A 22,545-nucleotide genomic window follows, 5' to 3' on the forward strand; every position below is an offset into this window, starting at 1 on the left:
CTGTCATTACATAAAGTGTGTTCCGAAATAACCGGGGCAAGGGTGGGAAGGAGCCCCGTGTACCACTGAGCCAATCGTCCTGTGACTGAATTACGCCCCCGCCCCCGGAGGGAAAACGTCGCACCCTCTTTTGCTCTCGCAAAGCCCCGAACTCAGAGGATCGTGGTCATCTCTGTTGTAATCACCCCCCAGAGAGTAGGCTGCACACCTACCAAGCCCACCATACAACCCCGCATTGGACCATCGTATATGACGTGTTAATACTTGATTACTTTGATATTTATGCTTCTTCCCATCCCTCCTAGATGTGGTGTCCACGTGGATAAACGTTTAGACATCGCCTAATTCTTTCTGAAGTGAGGGTGAAGCGATGGCTCAGCATTCCCACTTCGAGAAATCTCTCCTTCCGAAACACGAGTGAGAATTCATAAAGATCCGTTTATCTACAAGGATGTCCACTGCAGCATCCTTCTGAATTGCAGACAAACTTATTTTATGTGCTGGAGCCAGAAGCCTGGATTTGAATCCTGGCTCTGCCACTTCCTAACTGAGCAACCTTGGGCAAGGTGCTTAACCTCTCTGTGCCTCAAATGTCCTCATATAAAGTAGGATATAAATATAAATGATTGTAAGGATTAACGAGTTAATAAACATGAAGCGCTTAGAACAGTGCTGACACACATAAATGCTCAATCTTTACCTGCTATCATTATTATTATTGACCAGTTTAAACCATTCCAAAGGTTTATTATATTAAGAGGAGACCAGATAAACCATACACTTTTACAATGGGGTAACAGGCAGCTCTGTAAGAAAAATGAGGCATGTTTGAAAAAATGTCCACAATCTGTCGTTAAGCATAAAAAATTATAAATGTATCACATATGATCCTATTTGGGTAATTTTTTAAGATTCTATATGTACATAGGTAAATGTACATATATTTATGTTTGGTATCTATAGAATCCAGAAAGGATTTTTGCCTTTTACCACTTATGTTTCTACCTTCTTAAAACTTGTTATGATAATCATGTATTACTTTGTTAATTAAAATACATATAAATATATATAAACATGTATATGTGGACATGTGTATATATACACGTGTGTGTGTGTTTCTTTCAAGTGGGGAAACACAAACAGCAAAGACCCAGCAAGCTTCTTCAAAGTGAAGACAGCCCACCAGGAACCAGGGTTGGCAAATCAGGCCAAGAACAGACAGGAATTCTTCCTTGCCCTGAAATAAACCTCTGCCCCTGGAGCCTGGCTTCCAACCAGAGCAAGAGGAAATAAACCAGGCAGCAGTGTTTACAGTACAGCATCACCAGAGGATAAAAGGCAAATAAATACTCCATTGACTCTGACTCCTGGTAACATTTTTTCTGCAGCCGTTACAAATTCTGTGAAATACAGTTTTCTGTTGACTTAAATAATTTTTGGCCTTTACAGGGCTGTCCTTGGTGAGCTTTCCTTTCCTAGTGGATGACAAAATTGTAATTAGGAGATTGTGAAACAGATACCACCACGAAGGGGCTGACGTATACTTTCTCCAAGAAGGTGTTCAGAAGGCAAGTTCTCTGTGAAATGCTGCACGATCTCACTTACGTGCAGAATCTAAAACAGTCAAATTCGTAGAAGTAGAGAGTAGCATGGTGGCTGCCAGGGGCTGGGGGGAGAGGAAGGGGGGATGTGGGTCAAAGGGTATAAAGTTTCAGTTAAGCAAGATGACCATGTTCTGGAGAGCTAATGTACCGCAATGTGACATAGTTAACAACCCTGTATTGTACATTGTAATTTGCTAAGAGAATGGATTTTAAAATCAATCTTCTCAACACGTACACACACACACACACACACACACACACACACACACACAGAGTGAAAACTAGGTGGAGGTAATGAATATGTTAATTAGCTTGATTATGGTAGCTTGAAATTTCACAATGTACACATATATCAAAACATTCAATTGTATACCTTAAACATACACACTTTTCACAGGTCAGTGATATCTCAGTAAAGCTGAGGGGGGAGGCACCTCCCTGGTGGCGCAGTGGTTAAGATTCCGTGCTCCCAATGCAGGGGGCCGGGTTCGACCCCTGGTCGGGGAACTAGATCCCACGTGCGTGCTGCAACTAAGAGTTCACGTGCTGCAACTAAGGAGGCCACGTCCCGCAACTAAGAAGCCCGCGTGCCGCAACTAAAGGACCCCGCCTGCCTCAACTAAGACCCAGTGCAACCAAATAAAATGCGTATGGGGTCCGGGGGGAAGAAAGAAAGAAAATTCTCAAGTGTCATCAATATGGCCAGTCCTGGTCAGATTAATTACTGGAGGAGAAGTGTTATTCGTTATTCATTTCTCCAATTATCTATCTAAATATATTTACTACTCTACCTAAATATATTTACTTACTATATTTCCAGCCCTGGTAGGGATATCACAGGGGCAAGACAGATGCGGTTTCCGCCCCAGGGAGCGGGCAAACTTTGGAGAAAGGCACGGCTAACCTACACAAGGCAGCTACAAAAGTGAACGTTCAGACCCTTCCAAACGCCCGTCCCAATAATTCTCCACCTAGGAATTCATGCGAAGGAAATAAGAGATCATCAGAAAGGAGATTAATGTGCAAGCGTCAACACGAGTATGATTTATAACAGCAACACACAGGAAGCAACCTAAAAACTCATCATGAGGGCAGTGATTATATAAATGATTGAAGTCTTCCTCTGTGTGAGATATTAAGCGGTCATCAAAACCACGATTTCAACAAATATGAGGCGCCGTGAGAAAATGCTTACGACATCGTAAGTGAAAGAACAGACGTCAAACCTTGATTTAAGTTATCCCACATCTGTTTAAAATATATTTTCAAAAGTAGATACTGTATGTATGTAATATATATACATACATAAATACGCATAGGATACATTCACTTTCATAATATAGACCTGAGTTTCCTCCAGATTGCATCCCCACAGATCGGGCAGGATTCGGATCAAAGACAGAGGAGGAAGACAGATGACTTTGAAGAAGGAACCTCATCCTAAGGAAAGTTTTAGCTGTTGCCGCCACCAAGGGGCAATTTGTATTTTGACAATGTCAAGCAATGCAGAAACGCCATTCCAGATGAAATTTAAATTATTTTTTGGTTGGTTTATTTCCCCTCTCCAAACCAAGAAGTTAAATTCTTGGTGAATTTACCCATAAATTAATTGGCAACGAGGCAAGTCTGTCTTCCACAGCCTGACAATATCCTTCAGCAGAGATGGGTGGGCATACAGTCGAGCAGATTTGGGAAGAAAGAGGTTCAAATTTTACCTTCTCATAAAATCTAGGCAAAGCCCAAGGCAAGGTTTAAATTCTGACTTATCTACAGATGTGGAAAAGGAAATTAAAATAAATGCAAAGTTTAATATGCTCTGTTTCCACTGTGGACTTGTTCTATTTCTTCATTATCATTTATATCGATATTTTATACCTCTCAAAAATTGATTTACAAGAAATTTAAAGCTGAGCCTTCTCTCTTCTTTATTACGGCCAAAGCCTGCATTTTATCTGAAATGACAGTGTAAAGTTTACAATCCCGTCCCACCATAACTCAAGCAAAATGCAATACAAATCTTGTCCGAAGGCTTATATGGAAAGCCATAAACACCAGCTGGCAGATCCTCATTTTGTCCTCAAACCAGATTGCCACAAAATATGACATCCAAATTTAGGAGCATTTTATGAAGACGAGAGACTGTCCTTAGACAGACACCCAGGGTCTGAGAAGCTAACACCCCTACCTTTAGCCCCCTAATGTCACATAGTGGCACCATTCTTCTTCCCGTTGGCAGGTAGACCGTGTGGCCAGAGTTCTGAATGTGAAATGAGGCCCTATTCAGTCTGCTGATTTCCTAGAGGGCTTTTCACCACCTGACTGAATGAGGTGGGTCCTGAGAGCAGAAAATGAGGACGTTTTGGGCTTCCCTGGTGGCGCAGTGGTTAAGAATCCGCCTGCCAATGCAGGGGACACCGGTTCGAGCCCTGGTCCGGGAAGATCCCACATGCCGTGGAGCGACTAAGCCCGTGCACCACAACTACTGAAGCCCGCATGCCTAGAGCCCATGGTCCGCAACAAGAGAAGCCACCGCAATGAGAAGCCCGCACACCACAACAAAGAGTAGCCCCCGCTCGCCGCAACTAGAGAAAGCTTGCGCACAGCAACGAAGACCCAGCGCAGCCAAAAATAAATAAATAAATAGAAAATGAGGACGTTTTAGTGAGGCCCAGCTGCAAAGGGCTTCTCATCACTGCCCCCTTATGAGCCAAGAAGAAAATCAAGTGCAGGTTCACCAAGAGCACAAGGTGCTCCAGACGGATGCCCTGTGGTTAAAGGATGCTCTGACTGGCAGATGGCTCCGAGGAAGCCCCAAAGAGAACCTCGGGGGGAAACTAACAACTTCCCAGGATGAAGCAATTCCCAGGGCGCTGGGAATCCCAGCAGGGACTCTGTGACCCAAAGTGCGTGGATGGACATCACTGCTGTGCTTGGCACGCAAAAAATACTCCTGGGCACGTGCCTTTGTCAGGAGTGGAGGGACCTGTAGCTCCAAGATAATGCGGCCCACAGACTCACAAACCTTTCCACTGCCATCGCCAGCCCTACCTGGAAGCTGAGTACCAGTCTTGTGGCTCCTGGTCACCCACCTGAGGGTCAAGGCCTGTGACATGTCTGCAGCTGAGTCTCTTCTCACTCCCACAAGACAACATGGACGTGCACAGCCAGGAATAGAAGGCTCTCCTTCCAGTGGGCCAGGTGGCCAGGTCTTTGGAAACCATCAGCAAGAGAAATTGCTCACTGGTCTGTCAAAGGGTGGTCCTGAAGAATAGCTAGTAATTTACTGCCACCATCTGGGCACCCCCATGTCCATGGTCATGGTGGCCAGAAGCTACAAGGAGGCCCTTGGAAGCATTCATATCCGTTCAGAATGGTGCAGTGGAAGTTGCTTCTGGGATGAAGGAATGAACTAGGAGTTCATTCACACTCGTGTTTTCCTGTCTGTCTCCACCCTGTTTCTGTGTCTTCCTCTGTGAACTTTTGCACTTGCTGAGAAGCTCATCACCCACCTGTGAGCAGAGCAGACTCCTTCCCACCAGGATTTCTCAGCTCAGGAAGGGTTTCTCCAGCCCTGTCCCTGCTCTTCTCTGCATCACAGGAAACTACACTTCCCAAGCTCCTTTGCTCCCTGGCCTCTGGATGCAATGGGAGGCTCTGGCAGAAGATGGAGCATGGGAGGTATTTCTCCCCTTGTCGGCCAGCATTTCCTGGCAGAGACGGTGCCTCTTCTCTGATTCCAGCCCTCTTCATGCTCCCCACCATGCATACAGCTCTCCTAGCAGTAGTTCTAATATCTGCTGGATGGTTCCAGCTTCTGGGTTCTGATGATCCAATTTCCCCACTTTGTCCCTTCAGCCCAATTGGTAGCAGCTTCCTGTTGTTATTAATTTCTGGATTACTTTACATTCCCAGAAGGTGTTTACCATGCCCGACTTGGTTTCGCAGATCTTCCATCACCCGAGTAACTAATTCCCTTGATTAAATTCCCTCTGTGGAAATAACTAGAGTGGTTTCCCTTTTCTTGGCTAAAGCCGGACGAATACATCCAGTCACGAATCACACCTTCCTATTATATTTCTTCAAGGCCACTGTCGCCATATGAAATTAGCCTTTTACTTGTTTACTTGTTGTCTATCTAGTCTCTCTATTAAAATTCAAGCTCATGAGAGCACAGGCTTTGATATCCAGTTTATTGCTGAATCTCCAGTACCAGCAGAACGAAGTAAACAAATAGGTACTGAGTGAATGTCCATCAACTAAGGCTGCCCTGGTTTAATGCTGAGAGAATAAACCTCTCTGTGCTCCTTCTGAGCCTTTCTTTGGCGTCTCCCCAGGGTTGTTAATAGATATCATTAGTATTAACAAATCACTGGTCCATCACATTATTACTCCATGCATGTCCTCTCAAATATCACATCGCTGTGGTCACTAAGCTGGTTGCTAGGTTTGCCAAGCAAAGAGCTGCACTGCTCACATGGAAGGAAAAAATACCACTTAAAGGAGAAACAGCACTTGTGATGTGTCAACACACCTGGGCATGTATAACTGCTAAGTTCACTGATTATCACAATGGTTGTGAGATGAATAGTTAGTCCCTTTTGGAAAATGGTGAGACTGAGGCCCAGAGAAATGAAGCAGTTTGAACATGGTCGAAGGTAGGGTTCCAACCAGCTCTGTCCCATTCCAAAGGCTTTCCACTTCTCTGTATGGCCCTAGGGCCAACTGGCCTGCTGGTTCTACCATGAGGCCAAGGCTATATGCAGGTCAGCTGAAGGGGCTGGAACTCAACGCTCACTATTCCAGGTTCATGGACAAAATCCCTACACATCCAGTGAGGCTTTCATCACTCTACCGTCACAGGTGACTGTCTCCCATCCCAGGTACCAGCCTGGATTCCCAGGTAGAGCAGGAAAATAGATACAGTTGACCCAGTTGATGGCAAAGCAGCCAGAGATCCATACCTTTAAGGTAACAATAAATGTGGGAAAGCGCTGCTACCCGTAAACCCCTGCACGTGGCCGGGGGCCTCAGGAGGAGGAGCCAATGCAACAAGTCAAACCAAACGCTCTCGGGTTAAGGAGGAGAAGTGCAAGTGGTGAGTTATTCATTAACGACCAGCTGTGGTGGACTTTATTGCACATCCTCATCCAGTTTGCTCCCACCCCCAACTGCATCCCGTCACTGTACACTGGGGACCAGATCCTTCCACGCCTCTGCATTTGAAACACAAGTCACTGATCACATAACCAAGAAAAGGCAGCAAATACTTAACTACTGAATTCAAAAGCCACCCATATAACAGCAAGATGGGAAAAGTCAGATGAGTTTCTGTCTTTCTCAACCAGATAAAATATACCGTGGCTGAGAGAGAAGGACAGACCATACAGACAAGAGGGCCTGAAGCCACCAAGGCCAGCTGGTCCTCAGGCTGGAGGGATGCTCGCCTTTGTCCCAAGATTCTTCTCAAATTTCAAACTGGGGAGCCCTGTGTGGCCAAACACGGGTTGTTCACAAGGACAGGAAGCAGATAAAAAGCAGACCAGAAGCAGGGGGAAAGCAGGAAGCAGAAGAGCAGACAGGAAGCGGACAGGAAGCGGACAGGAGAGAGCAGGTCCCTCCTCCCAGCTCCAGCCCTGCAATCTCCTATAGCCCCCCCCGCCCCCCGCCGTTAGTGGAGACTAACAAGAAACAACTGGCTAAGAGAGATGTGGTTTTCAGACGCCAGCACCCAGCATTAAAGACCAGAGAACAGGGCTTCCCTGGTGGCGCAGCGGTTGAGAGTCCGCCTGCCGGTGCAGGGACACGGGTTCGTGCCCCGGTCCGGGAAGATCCCACATGCCGCGGAGCGGCTGGGCCCGTGAGCCATGGCCGCTGGGCCTGCGCGTCCGGAGCCTGTGCTCTGCAACGGGAGGGGCCACAGCAGTGAGAGGCCCGCGTACCGCAAAAAAACAAAACAAAACAAAACAAAACAAAACAAAAAAAGACCAGAGAACAGAAAGATGAGTTTGGAACTAAGAAACGGTAACTTAACAACTGAGATCCCATTTGTCAGAAGAGAAAATTGCAGCAGAGAGGCGTTAAGTCTAGTAAATGATGGTTCCAGGTCAGGATTCCAAACAACTGGCTCTATAGTGTACACCCCTAACCACCGCCCTACAGAGCTTCACATCGAGCCCGCTGGGGAAAGGAAGAGCTCTTATTCCTTGATCTCCAGGCTGTCCCATAATTCCTTCTTGGTCCAGAGGGAGACAGGGAGACTCTAGAGAAACACAAAATAAAACCCAGAAAGTGAGGGTTTTTAGAGAAAAAGCCAGGAATCCAGAACTGTGTGTCCCCATCAGAGGCTGCGTGATCGTAGCAGGAACCACGGAGAACTCCCAGGTACTACACTGTAGTTTGTAGAACTATCAGTGGAATAGAGAATACGGGACTAACATGCGGTGTGGAGGAAAAAGATACGGACTTTGGTTTGGACACATTCGAGTTAAGGTGAAAGGGAGATGATGGGGAGCCAGGTGAAAATATGAATGGGATTCAGGAGGAGGTGGACACCAACTTCATCTCCACACAAAGGTAAACTCCTTTTAGACACAGCGCCACATCCTAAGATAGGGATTCTGAACTCTGGCTACCTAGTAGGTACACACGGTAAAGAAAATATGTATCATACCCGGCCCTGCCCACCAGAGTTCATTTTAATGGTCTCGGGGAGGGGCCCAATTGTTCCCCTGTTCTCTAGATGACTCAACTGAACAGCAGTGGAAAGAAACGCCACTAAAAGTTCAAAGACACTATTGGTACACAGTAGGTACTTTGTGGATACAGGTTTCCCCCGCTACCTGAAAGTAAATCATTCCTGTGAAGTCTTTCGTAAGCCTAAATGGCACAAAGCAAAGAAGCAATTACCTTAGAGCACATCTTGCTAACGGATGCACAAAACAAAGGGAGATAAAGCACAGGTGCTCGTACGGTTCAAAGCTATGGCGACTTGATGCTGAGACGCTGAGTGTACGTAGTTCCGGGGAAGGAGCTCGGTGGTACCACTCTCACCCGTCGGGGTGCGCGATACCTCTGTAAAGGCTCACTGTAAAACCAACGCTGAACTCTCTTTTCACTTTTCGCCTTTTTGTGTAAAAGGGGAAATCCTCCTTAGATTTCTTTCAGGTTAGCGAAAAATGGTACTAATGTAATTCTTTCGTAAAAGCCAAGAGGCATAAAGTGAACTTTCAAAACGCAGGCGGGTATCGGTACTCAGAAATGAATAGTCACTCCTTGTCTTGAGGGCAAGTCTTGGGTCATACACCAGTAAATCCACTGAGGATTAGATATGACTATAAATTACAGTGAGAATAAAAAGTACAGAGAAATAAGGGCAACGAGAAAACAGAATCATTATCACAGTCATCATTTATTTACAATCCTTATGACATACCAAGCACTAGTCTAAGCATTTCACACGTATTAACTCTTTTAATCTTCAGTTTTTGGATTCTGAGGATTTGATTATCAGCCCCACTCATAGATGGGGAAACTGAGGCACGGGGCAGTTAAGTGACTTGCCTAAGATCGCAGAACTAGTAAGTGGCAGAGGGGAAAGTGGATCCAAGTTGTCAAGCTCCCGGCAGAGTTTACACCCTTAGCCACTATGTTCTGCTGCCAGGGGAAAGCTTAGCGAGCAAAGTCTACAGTGTGAGAGCTTCGGCAATGATTAAAGGGACTGCAAATGGGCCTCTGAATTGTCCGGCTCTCAAAGCACGAGATGAGGTCACCAGTTGGGCACCATTCATAAGATGAAAGCAAGAAGCAAAGCTTTTCCTGGCTCTGAGAGAAATTCCTCCGGTGGTGGTGCCCCGAGGGACACAATGGCATCCCTACAATACAGTGAATTTATTAGCAGGCTCCCCATGGTGCCGTCCGCACAAGGCGGGATGCGACAGTGAAGGACCATCAGGCAAAGGTGATTATGCAGAGGACAAAGGATGGCGAGGCAAGACAGCTGACAGCTCTTGGAAGGTCTGGCCTGATGGAAAAATAAGATGCAGAATAAGACCCTAGAGGAGAATTCTACCCTTCAAACTCTCCTCCATGAACGTGCTTTCTTACCAGACCAGCTAAGGTCTTAGAAAGTGGTAAGTAGCAGAGGTCTTGAGACTATATTCTCTGGCAAGATCTGGGGGCACAAACGTTCTACATAGACCATCCAAGGCCAGTGTCCAAGATTTAAAACACAAGGAAGAGGATTAACCTTTTCTACACGAGGTCCACCACTTCTTTTATGCCATAAAGACCCTTCCCAATATCCCAAGATCAAATATCTACTCACCTATACTCTCAACTGGGTTTCTATGGGTGGGTATATGTATATTCATGTGTGTGACTACATTTTTGCATTTAATCCTTTTTTATCAAGGTATTTTGGGCCATTAAAAGTTGTATATATAAAATAGATCAACAACAAGGTCCCACTCTATAACACAGGGAACTATATTCAATATCCTGTAATAAACCATAATGGAAAAGAATATGAAAAAGGATATATATATATATATATATATATATATATATATATATATATCTGAATCACTTTGCTGTACGCCAGAAACTAACACAACATTGGAAATCAACTATACTTCCATTTTTAAAGAGGAAAAAATGTTGTGTATATTCAAGGTGTACAATCTGATGGTTTACATTGTGAACAAATGACCACAATCAAGCTAATTCACATCTCTGTCACCTCAGAGGATGAATCTGAGGTGATGGGTGTAGGAATTGATACTTTTCGTGATGAGAATACTTCGGATCTACCCTCTTATCGAATTGTACGTATTACATTTAATTCTTGAATCCATCTGCAGTTCCTTTTGGGGTATAATGTAAAGTGAGAATCTGATAGTCGTCGGAAACTCGCACACAACTGAATAAGCCGGCAGAAGTATTTTATTTGACTTCATAGTTTAATGGTTTTTTAATTGAAAAATAATGTGACTGTATTTTTGGGGGATAGAGGCTTTCAAGAGATAATTAAGTTAAAATGAGGTCATTAGGGTGGGCCCTACTCTGTTATGACGGGTCCTTATAAGAAGAGGAGATGAGGACACAGACACACACAGAGGGATTACCACGTGAGGACACAGGGAGAAGACGGCTGTCTACAAGCCAAGGAGAGAGGCCTCAGGAGAAACCAGCCCTGCTCACACCTTGACCTTGGACTCCAGCCTCCAGAACCATGAGAATAAATTTCAGTTGTTTAAGTCACCCAATCTGCAGTACTTTGTTATGGAGCCCTATAACTGAGAGATCACCCTACTTTATCAAACTTCTATCAGTTCATCTTGCCTATTTTTTTTTGTCTTCAGAATCACTTGAGATTCACTCCGTCAAGTTGCCCCAAACCCAGTCGGACCCTCACCTGAAGATGAAGGTCTGCATATGGGGCTTATGGGTGCCTTGCCACTGTCTGCCATATTTTTCTTCATTATCCCTTTTTTTTTCTTTTTTTTTGGCTGCGTTGGGTCTTCGCTGCTGTGCGCGGGCTTTCTCTAGTTGTGGCGAGCGGGGGCTACTCTTTGTTGCGGTGCGCGGGCTTCTCACTGCAGTGGCTTCTCTTGTTGCAAAGCACGGGCTCTAGGCGCGCGGGTTTCAGTAGTTGCAGCACGTGGGCTCAGTAGTTGCGGCACGCAGGCCCTAGAATGCGTGGGCTTCAGTAGTTGTGGCTCGCGAGCTCTAGAACACAGGCTCAGTAGTTGTGGTGCACAGGTTTAGCTGCTCCGCGGCATGTGGGATCTTCCTGGACCAAGGATCAAACCTGTGTCCCCTGCATTGGCAGGTGGATTCTTAACCACGGCGCCACCAGGGAAGTCCATTCTGCCACATTTTTCTATGTGTTTTCAAGTTTTCTAGAATGAACATGTCTTCTTGCTTATTTAATCTAAGAGAAATACTGACATTTTTTCCCTTAAAAAGAAAGGTATGGAACTTGATTTTAAGTAACAAACTGAACACACTCATTTCCTTGCATCTCTACAGAAACCCCGGAGAAATAAAAGCGTAGAAGTACAGAAAGGAATAAACTTACGAACAAGAGAAAGGGAGGAGGGCCATCTGAAGATAAAATATTTCAACAGATTTATGGAAGATAGGAAATGGACGAAAGCGCACTGATGGGCAAGACAACAGAGGAAAGCTTGAGCTGGAACTACTCCACCCACTGGAAGCCCCAAGGGGCTCTCGACTCCATGTTGGCACACAGAGTAATGCCAAGAGTAGAAAGCGGTTTTACCCCCTGAAAACCAAGGCAGTGACTGAGTTCTGCAGATGGGACACCCTGTCCAGGCAGCCCTCCTCCCAAAGTCCCCACCCATAGTAAAAGGCAGAATACGTGGTCTTTATCTCCAATCAAAACTCAGCTCTTCTCTAAGGAAACTGAATTGACCCTTGATGGGAACCTCTGGTTTAAAAGTGTGCGTGCTGGGACTCCCATCCTGAGAGGGGATGGAGGTGAAACAGCCACCGTGTTCACTTCACGAACACTGAAGGTACACACTGAGAAAGTAATGCCGGAAGTCAGAAGGGACAAGTCACAGCGTGAGATTAAAGAACCAATGGAATAACGTCAGCTCCCACTTGCCTAAGCCTAACCCAACATGACTGGGGTGCTCGTAAGAAAAGGCAATTAGGACATAGATACACACAGAGGGATGACGATGCGAAGACACAGAAGGAAGACAGCCACTTACAAGCTATGATGGCCAGGGGTTTCTGTGACTTACAGCCAAATACAATGTTAACCGGTAAGAAAGGAAAGTAAGGAGGAGTGTAAATCAACTAAATTCTCGTCTTTTATAAATTTGTTAACGCAAGGATTAGAGGTATAGGGGATGGTATGTAGAATGATAAAAATCATCACCACTAACAGAACTAAAAGCAGAAATGGCTGGACCTGGCCGACTTCAGGGAGAGAGATCAAAGCTGCAGAGGGATGGAAGACGATTGCCTTTCTTCGCAAGTTATCCTGAGCCATTTTATTTTCCGTATATGCAGGCATGACTCTGAGGGTGAGGAGGCTTTGCCTGCAGGAACCCAAAACTAGCCATGCAGGGGAGGACGGTGCTGAACAGACGCTGGAAACTTGAGTGTGGGGGAAAGGGAGAGTGGCCTTCATCTTGCCCACAAGGCATCGGGTCTATGGGAGAGATGGCTACCTGTCAAAAAAGACAGCAGCAGAAATTTTCCATCCATTGTATCTCATAGGGCCACTCGGCCAGGGACCATCTGGCCTCTCCTGCATTCCAGCATGGCCATGTGACTAGTTCTGACCAATGAAATAAGAGCCTGTCTTGCGTTATCACTTTGAAGTCAGAATTCGTATGTTTTACCTTCCACCAGGGAGAAGCAGGCGACTCTGAGGCCCCAGGCCATGGCAGAGCCGTAAGATGGGAGGAGCCTGGACCCCTGAGTCTCCACCTGGGGGAGAGCCACCTGCCAAATAAGGCACCCACATTAGATGGGAGCAAGGAAGAATTTTATGATGCATTGAGCCACTGCTGGGGTTTATTTGTTACAGCAGCTAGTGATACCTGACTAATACAACATTGTATAGGCTAACAATGTGGACGGCTTTGATCCTGCCCCTACTAAAAAGCTGGAACAAATTTCACATGTCTTCCTGAAGGTAAACTGTGCTTTCGTTAGCAAGGAGACACAGGCACTCGGAGAAACAAAGTGAAGCGCTCTTAAGCCAGCATGAGCGGTTTCCATGGGGCACCAGATGTAAGAAGAGCATTATTAAACGGATTATAGAGATCTTAGTGACAGGAATTTTGACCTCCTGTTAAGGCACCATCAGCTGCTGAACAGTGGGAAATGTTGATGAGCTTGTTCTAATTTCCATTTGTATTTATTCTAAATTGGACCCCACAGAGATTGTTTAAGTAAGAGAGGGAAATTCACTAAGCAACCCTGACAGCTCTGCCATTGCCAGATACAGGGAGGCCGCTGAGGCTTACAAGAGACAAAGGACACCTGGGCTGGCCTCCCACGTCTGCCATCAGCTCAATTTATGCACCAAGTCACTTCATCCCCCTGGGATTCACCTTCCCTCTGTGTCAAATAAGGTGTTACTTCCTGCCACCCATCAGGGACATACCATGAGGGAACCCAATAAGGCGACCTGTGATTGTGTGACCGCATTAGTAGGAATGTCGTACGTGGAGTGTCTTCCCTTTAGATTTCCCACTAGTTCAGACTAGCCTTCCCATCCTCTGGCCCTTGTTGATATCAAAAATGATTCTTTCAATTCACAGAAAATCCGCACCATGCAAGTCTAAACAAAACTGGAATTTAACGGCAGTCACAGCTGGAGAGAGAGGTTGGCTTCAGGTCCGGCGGGATGCAGCGTGTAAACAATGTCATCCCCATGCATCTTCACAGATCTCCTTCAATGGGTGAATGGACAAACAAATGGTGGTACAGCCACTGAACGGAAAACAACTTGGCAATAAAGCAAACGATGGATATACACACAACAGCATGGATAAATCTCAAACACATTTTGTTGCCTAAAATAAGGCAACCTGTAAAGCTACCTATTGTATGATTCCATTTTTGTGACATTCTAGAAAAATCAGAACTGGAGGGATGGGGGAGCAGAGCAGCGATTGCCCGGGATCAGGGCTAGGAGTTAACTTTAAAAACTTTCAACAAAGAATTAGGGATGGGATGATGTGTCCTGATTGTTGCACTGATTACACGACCCTATGCATTTGTCAAAAAGTCATAGCGCTATATGCCAAAAAGAATGAAGTCTACTGAAAGTAAAATTTTAAAAAATTTTCATCTATCACTCTGCTCTCTTCCATGGAGCTGGCTTCATTCTCAATCTCCATGTTTCAGTAAGATTAGCCTCGCCAAGTCTCATATTTTCCTTCCTTCAAAATCCAACAAGAAGCAGTACGTGTCTCTCTCCTGAAGTTCAGGGAGGGGGAAAAAAAAAAAAATCTCAGTGCATCTTCTTGTCTCTGATTGGTCATGTGCCCATTCCTGAACCAATCACTATGGGGGGGGGGGCGGGGAGGAGCAGCCCATTCTGATTGGCTCATCCAATGTCATGTGTCTCTTCCCAGGAGCCTGGAGATAGATGGGCTTTAGCTGAAGTATGAAGTGGGGGATGCCCCAAAGCATCATCAGGGTACCATTTTGACAAGAAGAAAAAGGATGTTCTTTGTAGGAAGCAACACAAAAGTCTACTCTATTTACACCAAGTCAAGGCTAATCTCTTTACTGCCAGTACTATTGTTGAACAAAAACTCAGGAATATGCCTGAGACCACAAACAAGACGTTTCATTAATTAGCCTGAAGAAGTGTGTTACTTTTAGAGTTTGACGTTCTCCGTATGAAACACAAGTTGGAGAATCTGAACCCAGGGCCCAGAATAAACCAACCTCCACTGCAGGGCTAATATGTTTACTTTAGGATATTGAGTCTTCGAAAGTGATCTCAGCGGGCAGTGACAAAGCAGAAGTATACAAAACAGAAGTATACACATGCGTCCTAGGCATGTGACCTATGCAGTTACACAGGGCCCCATGCTCAGAAGGGCCCGGGCTTGGTTCAGTGCCCTGCGGTCGCGCTCTATACCTCTGAAATCCTTAAGAGTTTTATCTTTGAACTTGTGCTTTGTAAGTCAAGTCTAAGGCGACAACAAAGCATTCGCATGAGCAAAGGAGGTACGTTGCTTGTCTGCTGGTGCCCTATTTGCATACCGTGTTCTGGAAGCCCTGTGAGCACAGAATTCCGGTGGCCCTGATGCACGAGAGTTCTGTCCGCAAGACACAAAGCCAGTACAAGTAAGCGTAGTGCATCTACGACAAATCAGCAGGGCCACTGACAGCTCAGAGAGGGCAAGCTTGCCATTAAACCAGAACTTTCTTCAAATGCAGCAAAAAAGGCAAAGGCAGTCTATGACACACAACCAGCCAAGAAACCCCATCCTGCTCGTTCTTAGTCCCGTTACTTTCCTGCATTAGACAACTGAGGCTGAAAATGGGTGGCACAGAAAGAAAGGGAAGAAGTGTCCCTTTCCCGCCAGCCCTTCCTCCCACATCCGCAAGCTGAGGCTCACCCTGGTAGAAGGTGCCCACGTCCACAAGTGAAGTGAAACCAGTCGCGTCAGTTCTGTGCGGCGTTGCCACTATTCCGGTCGTATTAAAATGCGTATGCGTGTTACGATCTATTAAACGTGAATTGTGTCATTTTGAGGATCCCGCATGTGGGTTCATTGCTCTTCTATTTGCACGTACCACAGGTATTGCACAGTTAAAAGACAAATGATGCACCAGGTGAACAAAAAGAAAGAGAAAAACCCTATGTATGACCATCTCAACAGATGCAGAAAAGGCATTGGACAAATACAATAAAACACTACTAACCCAGGCTAGCTTGGATCAATCCAAAATCATTCATGGAATATCTTTCTTTCTCGTCCCTATTTTTTTAATGCAGTCTGTAATTTTCAAACACATGAAGTAACGAGAGGAAGGGAAACAAAGGCTGTCCAGTCTTTGTGGCTGCTGCCTAGAGAATCTACTTCAGTGAATCTTTAAGACTGTTTTTTAAGGGTTAGGAGTTTAAACACCAAGAGCCCAGATGACTTCAACAACCCTCTGACAATTCTTTAGGCTATTCAACTGCTAGAAAATGTCTTTTCCCCTACCGCCAGCAAAAACCAAAAACACAAAAAAAGAGTATTTTCTGTCGTGATTAATTTCTCTGGATAATCAAGTAAGTCAGGGTGCATGGAGTGCAGAGCTGTGACAAGAAAAAAAAAAAAAAAGACAAGCAGAGGACACAGCCTGCTTCTGAGGAACTTAAAATTTTAATGGAGAAGAGAAGACAAACCTACATCTTAAAAATTGATAACGATAAAAGAAAGTAAAAGATCTCTTGTTAACATGCCTGAACTAAGTTACATAGGCCAAATCTCAGAGAAAGAAGAGATCAGTGTTGATTGGGAATTATCACAAGTTTATCGCTAGCAGGCTCCAATGAATGAATGAATAGTAGTAATAACTAGGAAGTTTGTCGAGTGCCTACTGCGTGCCAGTCACCATTATAACCGATTTATGTGTATCAGCTCTTCACACATTTATTCTTTACCCAATCCTGTGAGACGGTATATTATTTTCAGATCGTTATATTATTAATATTATGATATAATTTATAAGTAACATTATGATATCCATTTTATGACTGAAAAACAAAGGCACAGAGATGTCAAGAAACATGCCTAAGGTCACACAGCATGTAAGGGGTGGAGCCAGGACTGGGCTCCAGAGTCCAGGCTCTGACTGCTATTCTCTGCGGGTTCCTGGGACATTTCTGCTTATTCTCCTCTGTTTGGTCCCATGGCGGCTAACGTCCCAGACTCAGTCATCTCCCTTCACCAAAGCAAAGAAGGGCTCCATTATAGCTTTTGACCGATAATATGACCCAGAATAAAGCCCATAAAGAACACAAGGAAATAAAAACATCCTCCACACATTGGCCCCAGAGGCTGTGCCATGAACCCCTGTCATACGTAAAACTGCTTCTCAGCACAGCTTTGGGGAGTCTTGGTGGGGAAAAACAAAGCCAAAAAACCCTCAGTCCCTTTTTTCTCATATTTAATTCAGAGTTTATTCTGTGTTGGGCAGAGTCATCCTGGAATTTAAGGGACACAGAGGACAGCATCCCTGAAGGTGGGGGCAGGTCCCTGGGGATGCCGCGGTGTGGGCACCTGCACCCAGCCCGGGACACCCCCGTTCGGGCACTAGGTTCACCCCCAGCTGCCCCAGACCAGGGCTCCCCTCTCCAGTCACCTCTGCAGGAACAGGGGCCTCGTGTGCGACAACACTGCCACCTACTGGCCGAGGTTGTTCCCACTGAGCCAGAAGCAGGTGGTTGGTTCCCCATTTCCAGAGCTGAAACGCAGATTGGGGGCGATTTCGAGCGGTTTGGGGACTTTAACCAAGACCCGTTGCTGCTTTCTGCCAGAAAACCATTATACAAAGCACGATGACTCTCTAGGACCAAATTCTTTGTGGGCAAGCAACAGAAACCCCAACGCGGGTGGGCTTAAGTGAGAAAGGGTGTCACCTTCCCCCCTAGACCTCAGCCTGGGACAGAGGGGACCACAGACAGCAAAGGGGTGGGGGAAGGGGAACTAGCGTCCCTGCACTCTGGAAGGGCGTGAAAGTGCACCCAGAAGGGAGGAGACACCGCAGACTCCACCGGAGACACAGCTGGGTTTTCCCCACCACAAATGGGCTACGAAGACCACTGATCGGACAGGGGGCTGCACAGATGACCCTTTTCTCTCCCTTCCCTTTTTCCACTAGCTTCACCCTGAGAAATCACAGAAAGGAGAAGAAATGATTTTTGTATCAGTCACATCCTTCCAGGGAAGTTCTGGTGGCTTTATGAAAGGGGTTTTCTTCCCTTTTTTTCAGTTTTATTTGTTCCAGGAGGAAATCTCTCCAGTCTCTGACTCAAACTGTCCTTGATCTCCCCTCTCAGCGACCACCTGAGCGCTGAGGGGCCCGGGCAGGGGAAGATGTGAAAACACCGATCCCGACAGGGATGAATCCAGCCTGCGTGGGGACAGTGACATGAGGACAGGACCACCCAGCACTGAGACGTCCATTAGGGAACCGTCCCCACGGAAGGACACAGCCCATCACCTGCTCTCCATCCAGCTAGAGATCACTCAGGCCCTGCCCACACTCCTGGCTTCCTTGAAGCACCCCCCCTCAAACCCAAGAGTAGGGGAGGAGCCTGGGCTCCAGAGCAGGTGACCTTGGCTGGAAAATCAGCCCACCTCTCAGTCAGCTGGTCACCACGGTGAGCAGCCCAGCCCGCCGCCCCGAGAAACACAGGAAAAAGGGAGACACGAAGATGATCCTTGGGGTATGGGCATCACATGGGATGGATCAGCCATACCTACTGCCTTAGTCGGTGCAGGCTGCTATGACAAATACCACAGGTGCGGCAGCTTAAACAAGAGACATTTACTTTCTCACAGTTCTGGGACTGGGGAGTCTAAAATCAAGGTGCTGGCCGCTCTGACGTCTGCCGAGAGCCTGCTTCCTTGCTCACAGATGGCCAGCTTCTCCTCATATCCCCACATGGCAGAGACAGAGAGCACTGGTGTCTCTTCCTCTCCTTATGAGGGCACTTATCGCATCACGGGGGCTTCACCCTCATGACCTCAGCCAGACCTGATCACCTGCCCACAACTCACCTCCTGATACCATCACATTGGAGGTTAGGGCTTCAGCATAGGAATTTGGGGGAGGGGGAGACAGAAACATTCAGTCCATATGGCCATTCATCCACCAGGGATTCGCTCAGTGCTTATCATGGGCCAGCTCTGTGCTACCCCAAAGGCAGAGGGCACAATGGATCAAGGAATTTTGTCTAGTTTGGGGTTTGAACATAAATAAGCCATTCCAGTAAAGGAAAGCAAGAGTCGTGGCAGTGGAGGGGCCCCTAATGCAACCTTGATGGAACCAATGCAGATGGGACCTGCAGTGGATTAAACAGTATCCACCAAAAACTCATGTCCACCTGGAACCCCAAAATATGACCTTAGTTGGAAATAGGGCCTTTGCAGATGTAATTAGGTCATACTGGATAAAATCCAGTGATTGGTGTCTTTCTAAGAGAAGGGAGAGGGATTCTCATGCACAGAGAAGCCATGTGAAGACGGGGTCAGACACTGGAGTGAAGCACCTTCTAGAAGGAATGCCCGGGGCCACCAGAAGCCAGGAGAGGCATGGGATGGACTCCCCCATACCTCCAGAAGGAACCAACCCGGCCGGCACCATGATTTTCGACTTCTGGCCTTCAGGACTGTGACAGACTAGGTGCCTGTTGTTTTAAGACCCCCTGGGTGTGATCATCTGTTACGGCAGCCACAGGAATCCAGGGTAGTGCCCAGAGGATGAATGGAATCAACCAGGTCAAGAGGTGGGAAGAGGGTTTGGGGGAAGGAAAGCAGCGCGGGCAAAGGACCAGAGGGGGGAGCACAGAGCCCTGCCGGAGCGGGTGTGGGGAAAGAGGAGAGAGAGGCAGACAGGCTGGAGGGGAAGGAAGGTCCAGGTCATGCAGGGCCAGGCGGAGGCTGCTTGATGGTGCCTGGACTTCATCCCAGGGGTAACGGGAAGCCTCTAAAGTCACTGACGTCATGGGAACATGGCCCCATTCGATGCAACTGGTAAACCATCACCCTGGAATGATGGAGAATGGGCTGGAGACAGGAGTGACTGAGACAGACAGAGACACAAAGGTCCAAGTCATAGAGGGTGGTGACCTTGTTACACAAATGGACCAAAGAAGATTCCTGTCTCCTGCCCACGTGTTTACTTCTCGAGACTAGGCTAGAACCATTAGCCCAAAGACCGCTGGTGCCAAACTCAAGTTTTCACACGTGCAATGGCTTTAAATGTAGCCGAAATAAGCGTGGCTTTAACTATTTAGATACTGCTTGCTTTGCATGCGCCCGACATCTGCGACCTTCCATAAGAAAAACCCTGGGCTGTAAAAGACCCCCAGGTGCTACGGCCCTCGGGAGCTTCCTGACCTCCCACCAAGCCGGCAAGGGACGTCACCTGGAGCCCCCCGGCTACTGCCCATCTCCCCCAGGAACGCTCTGCCTCTCTCGTGGTTCCTGCCATCCCACTGTCATATCTTTTTGTTTGATCAGCTCCGATATCCTCAAATTCACCCCAGTCTCTACTGCAAAGAGGGCCATCAGGATGGAGAGAGAAGGTTCAAGAGATGTTGAAAGGACAAGGAAATTACTAAGCTCTGGTGGGAAAGAAAAGGGAGCTGGGAGAGGAAAGAAAGAATTAAGAGTTGTGTCGGGTTGAGGCTTGGGCAAAGGGCAGGACAGTCACTGAGATGGCGGAGAGCAGCCTTTGGGGAGGATGATGCCTTCTGCTTGGGCCACACTGAGTCTGAGAGATGTGTGGGCCCACCCAGGAGAAATGCCCACCGGGTCATGCATTAGACGCAGCAGCTGCAGCTTGGGGGAACTCGGAGCAAAGAAGTGGGTGCTGCCGGAAGGGAGGTGGCGGCAGAGGTCACTGGAGGAAGCAGCCCAAAGAGACACCGGCGGGGTGGGACGAGACCCCCTGACGTGTGAGCGTGTGGCAGGGGACAGAAGCCTGCAGAGAAGGCTCCGAGGGGCATCCAGGGCAGGGGCGGAGAAGCAGATGGACATGTGTCAGAAGAGCCATCGGAGAGCTGGGGAGACTTCTGAGAAGGAGGGACCCTCCCCCGAGCAGAGCCCGAGCACGTGACAACGGCTTGGATGAACTCAGTGGAGTTTCAGTGGCGACGTGGTGGCCGGAAGCACAAGGATGGCGACGAGGAGTGGGCAGAACACGAGGGGGAGCGCCGAGAGCAGACAGCTCTTTCAAGAAGTGGGCCATAGGGGCTTCCCTGGTGGCGCAGTGGTTGGGAGTCCGCCTGCCGATGCAGCGGACACGGGTTCGTGCTCCGGTCCGGGAAGATCCCACATGCCACGGAGCGGCTGGGCCCGTGAGCCGTGGCCGCTGAGCCTGCGCATCCGGAGCCTGTGCTCTGCAACGGGAGAGGCCGCAACAGTGAGAGGCCCGCGTACAGCAAAAAAAAAAAAAAAAAAGAAGTGGGCCATAAAGGGAGGATCAGAATAGGAATTAGAGGACCCTCCCTTGGGTCTGGTCTGAAACCCTCTCCTGGTAGCTCCAAACCATTTCCTTTGGGGGTCCCCTGGTGGAGCCGGAAGTGATGTCTGCCCAGACATCCCACTGAATATCTCCCTATTATCTGGAGCTGAGACTAGGGTTCCAAATCTCCAGCTTTCCTCAAAGCCCCTCAAGTCCTAATTCCTGTCACCCCTCCCCTTTGAACAGCATTAAGCCGGGACTTCCCTGGTGGTCCAGTGGGTAAGAATCCACGCTCCCAATGCAGGGGACCAGGGTTCGATCCCTGGTCGGGGAACTAGATCCCACATACCACAGCTAAGGGTCCGCCTGCCGCAGCGAAGAGCCGGTGTGCTGCAACTAAGACCGAGCACAGCCAGAATAAATACATAAATAAATATTTTAAAAATAAAAAAAATAAATAGCATTAAGCTGATGTTTACCACCCGAGTTGCTATGACAACGGAATGTCAGAGCGTGCTCCATCTTGAGCTCATACCGTCTTTATTGAAAACAGGTCAGTGAAGAGGGCGGGTAGCTTTTTTCAGCAGAATCTGAAACACTGAAATAAAGATTGTTGAGCCCCAGACCAATCACTCAAAGAAAGAGTCATTCCCCTCAAAGCAATGAACAGATCCCAAGTTGATTCTTCCAAAGTCCAAAGGCACGGGGACTGGCCAACTGCCAGACTCTTACAAGTCTTTTTCTTATTATTTAGGCATCTGTTAGCTGCCTCCCCAGTATCTGTTTCTCTTCTCTCCCTTTGGGGTAAACCTTGCCCATTTGGTCATTAATGGGCACGTGACCCAATGCAGGCCAGTTGCAGAGAGATACAAGTTCTCTGGACCCCTGCAAAGTTCCCCAAAGAGACCCGCCCTCCTCCCAGGAGCAGTGTAGTGTGAGGATGGCGCCTGGGAACTACAGAGGGATGTAGTTCTGCACTGAGCAGGGAGCTCAGAGCTCCAGGGACACAAGTCCGAGCCCACACCACAGAAAGCAAACCGGAAGTCAGCGAGAAACTGGGTCCTTAGAGCTGCTGGGTCAAGTCGCTGCCTCTATCACATAATATCGCTTATATGTGGATCTAGAAAAATGGTACAAATGAACTCATTTGCAAAGCAGAAATAGAGTCACAGATGTAGAAAACAAACTCATGGTTACCAAGGAGGAAAGGTGGGGTGGGATGAATTGGGAGATTGGGACAGACATATACACA

General features: G+C 47.3%; 1 protein-coding gene across 1 annotated transcript in view; it reads right to left on the reverse strand.

The window, feature by feature from the left end:
• Positions 1-22,545, reverse strand: part of TMEM132B (transmembrane protein 132B) — a gene marked incomplete at both ends in the record, with an annotated part of 382,785 nt that overhangs the window by 230,964 nt on the left and 129,276 nt on the right. The gene's annotated exons all lie outside the window — the stretch shown is intronic.

The sequence above is a fragment of the Grampus griseus genome (assembly GCF_964374135.1).
Source record: "Grampus griseus genome assembly, chromosome: 12".
In the NCBI taxonomy this organism is placed as follows: domain Eukaryota; kingdom Metazoa; phylum Chordata; class Mammalia; order Artiodactyla; family Delphinidae; genus Grampus; species Grampus griseus.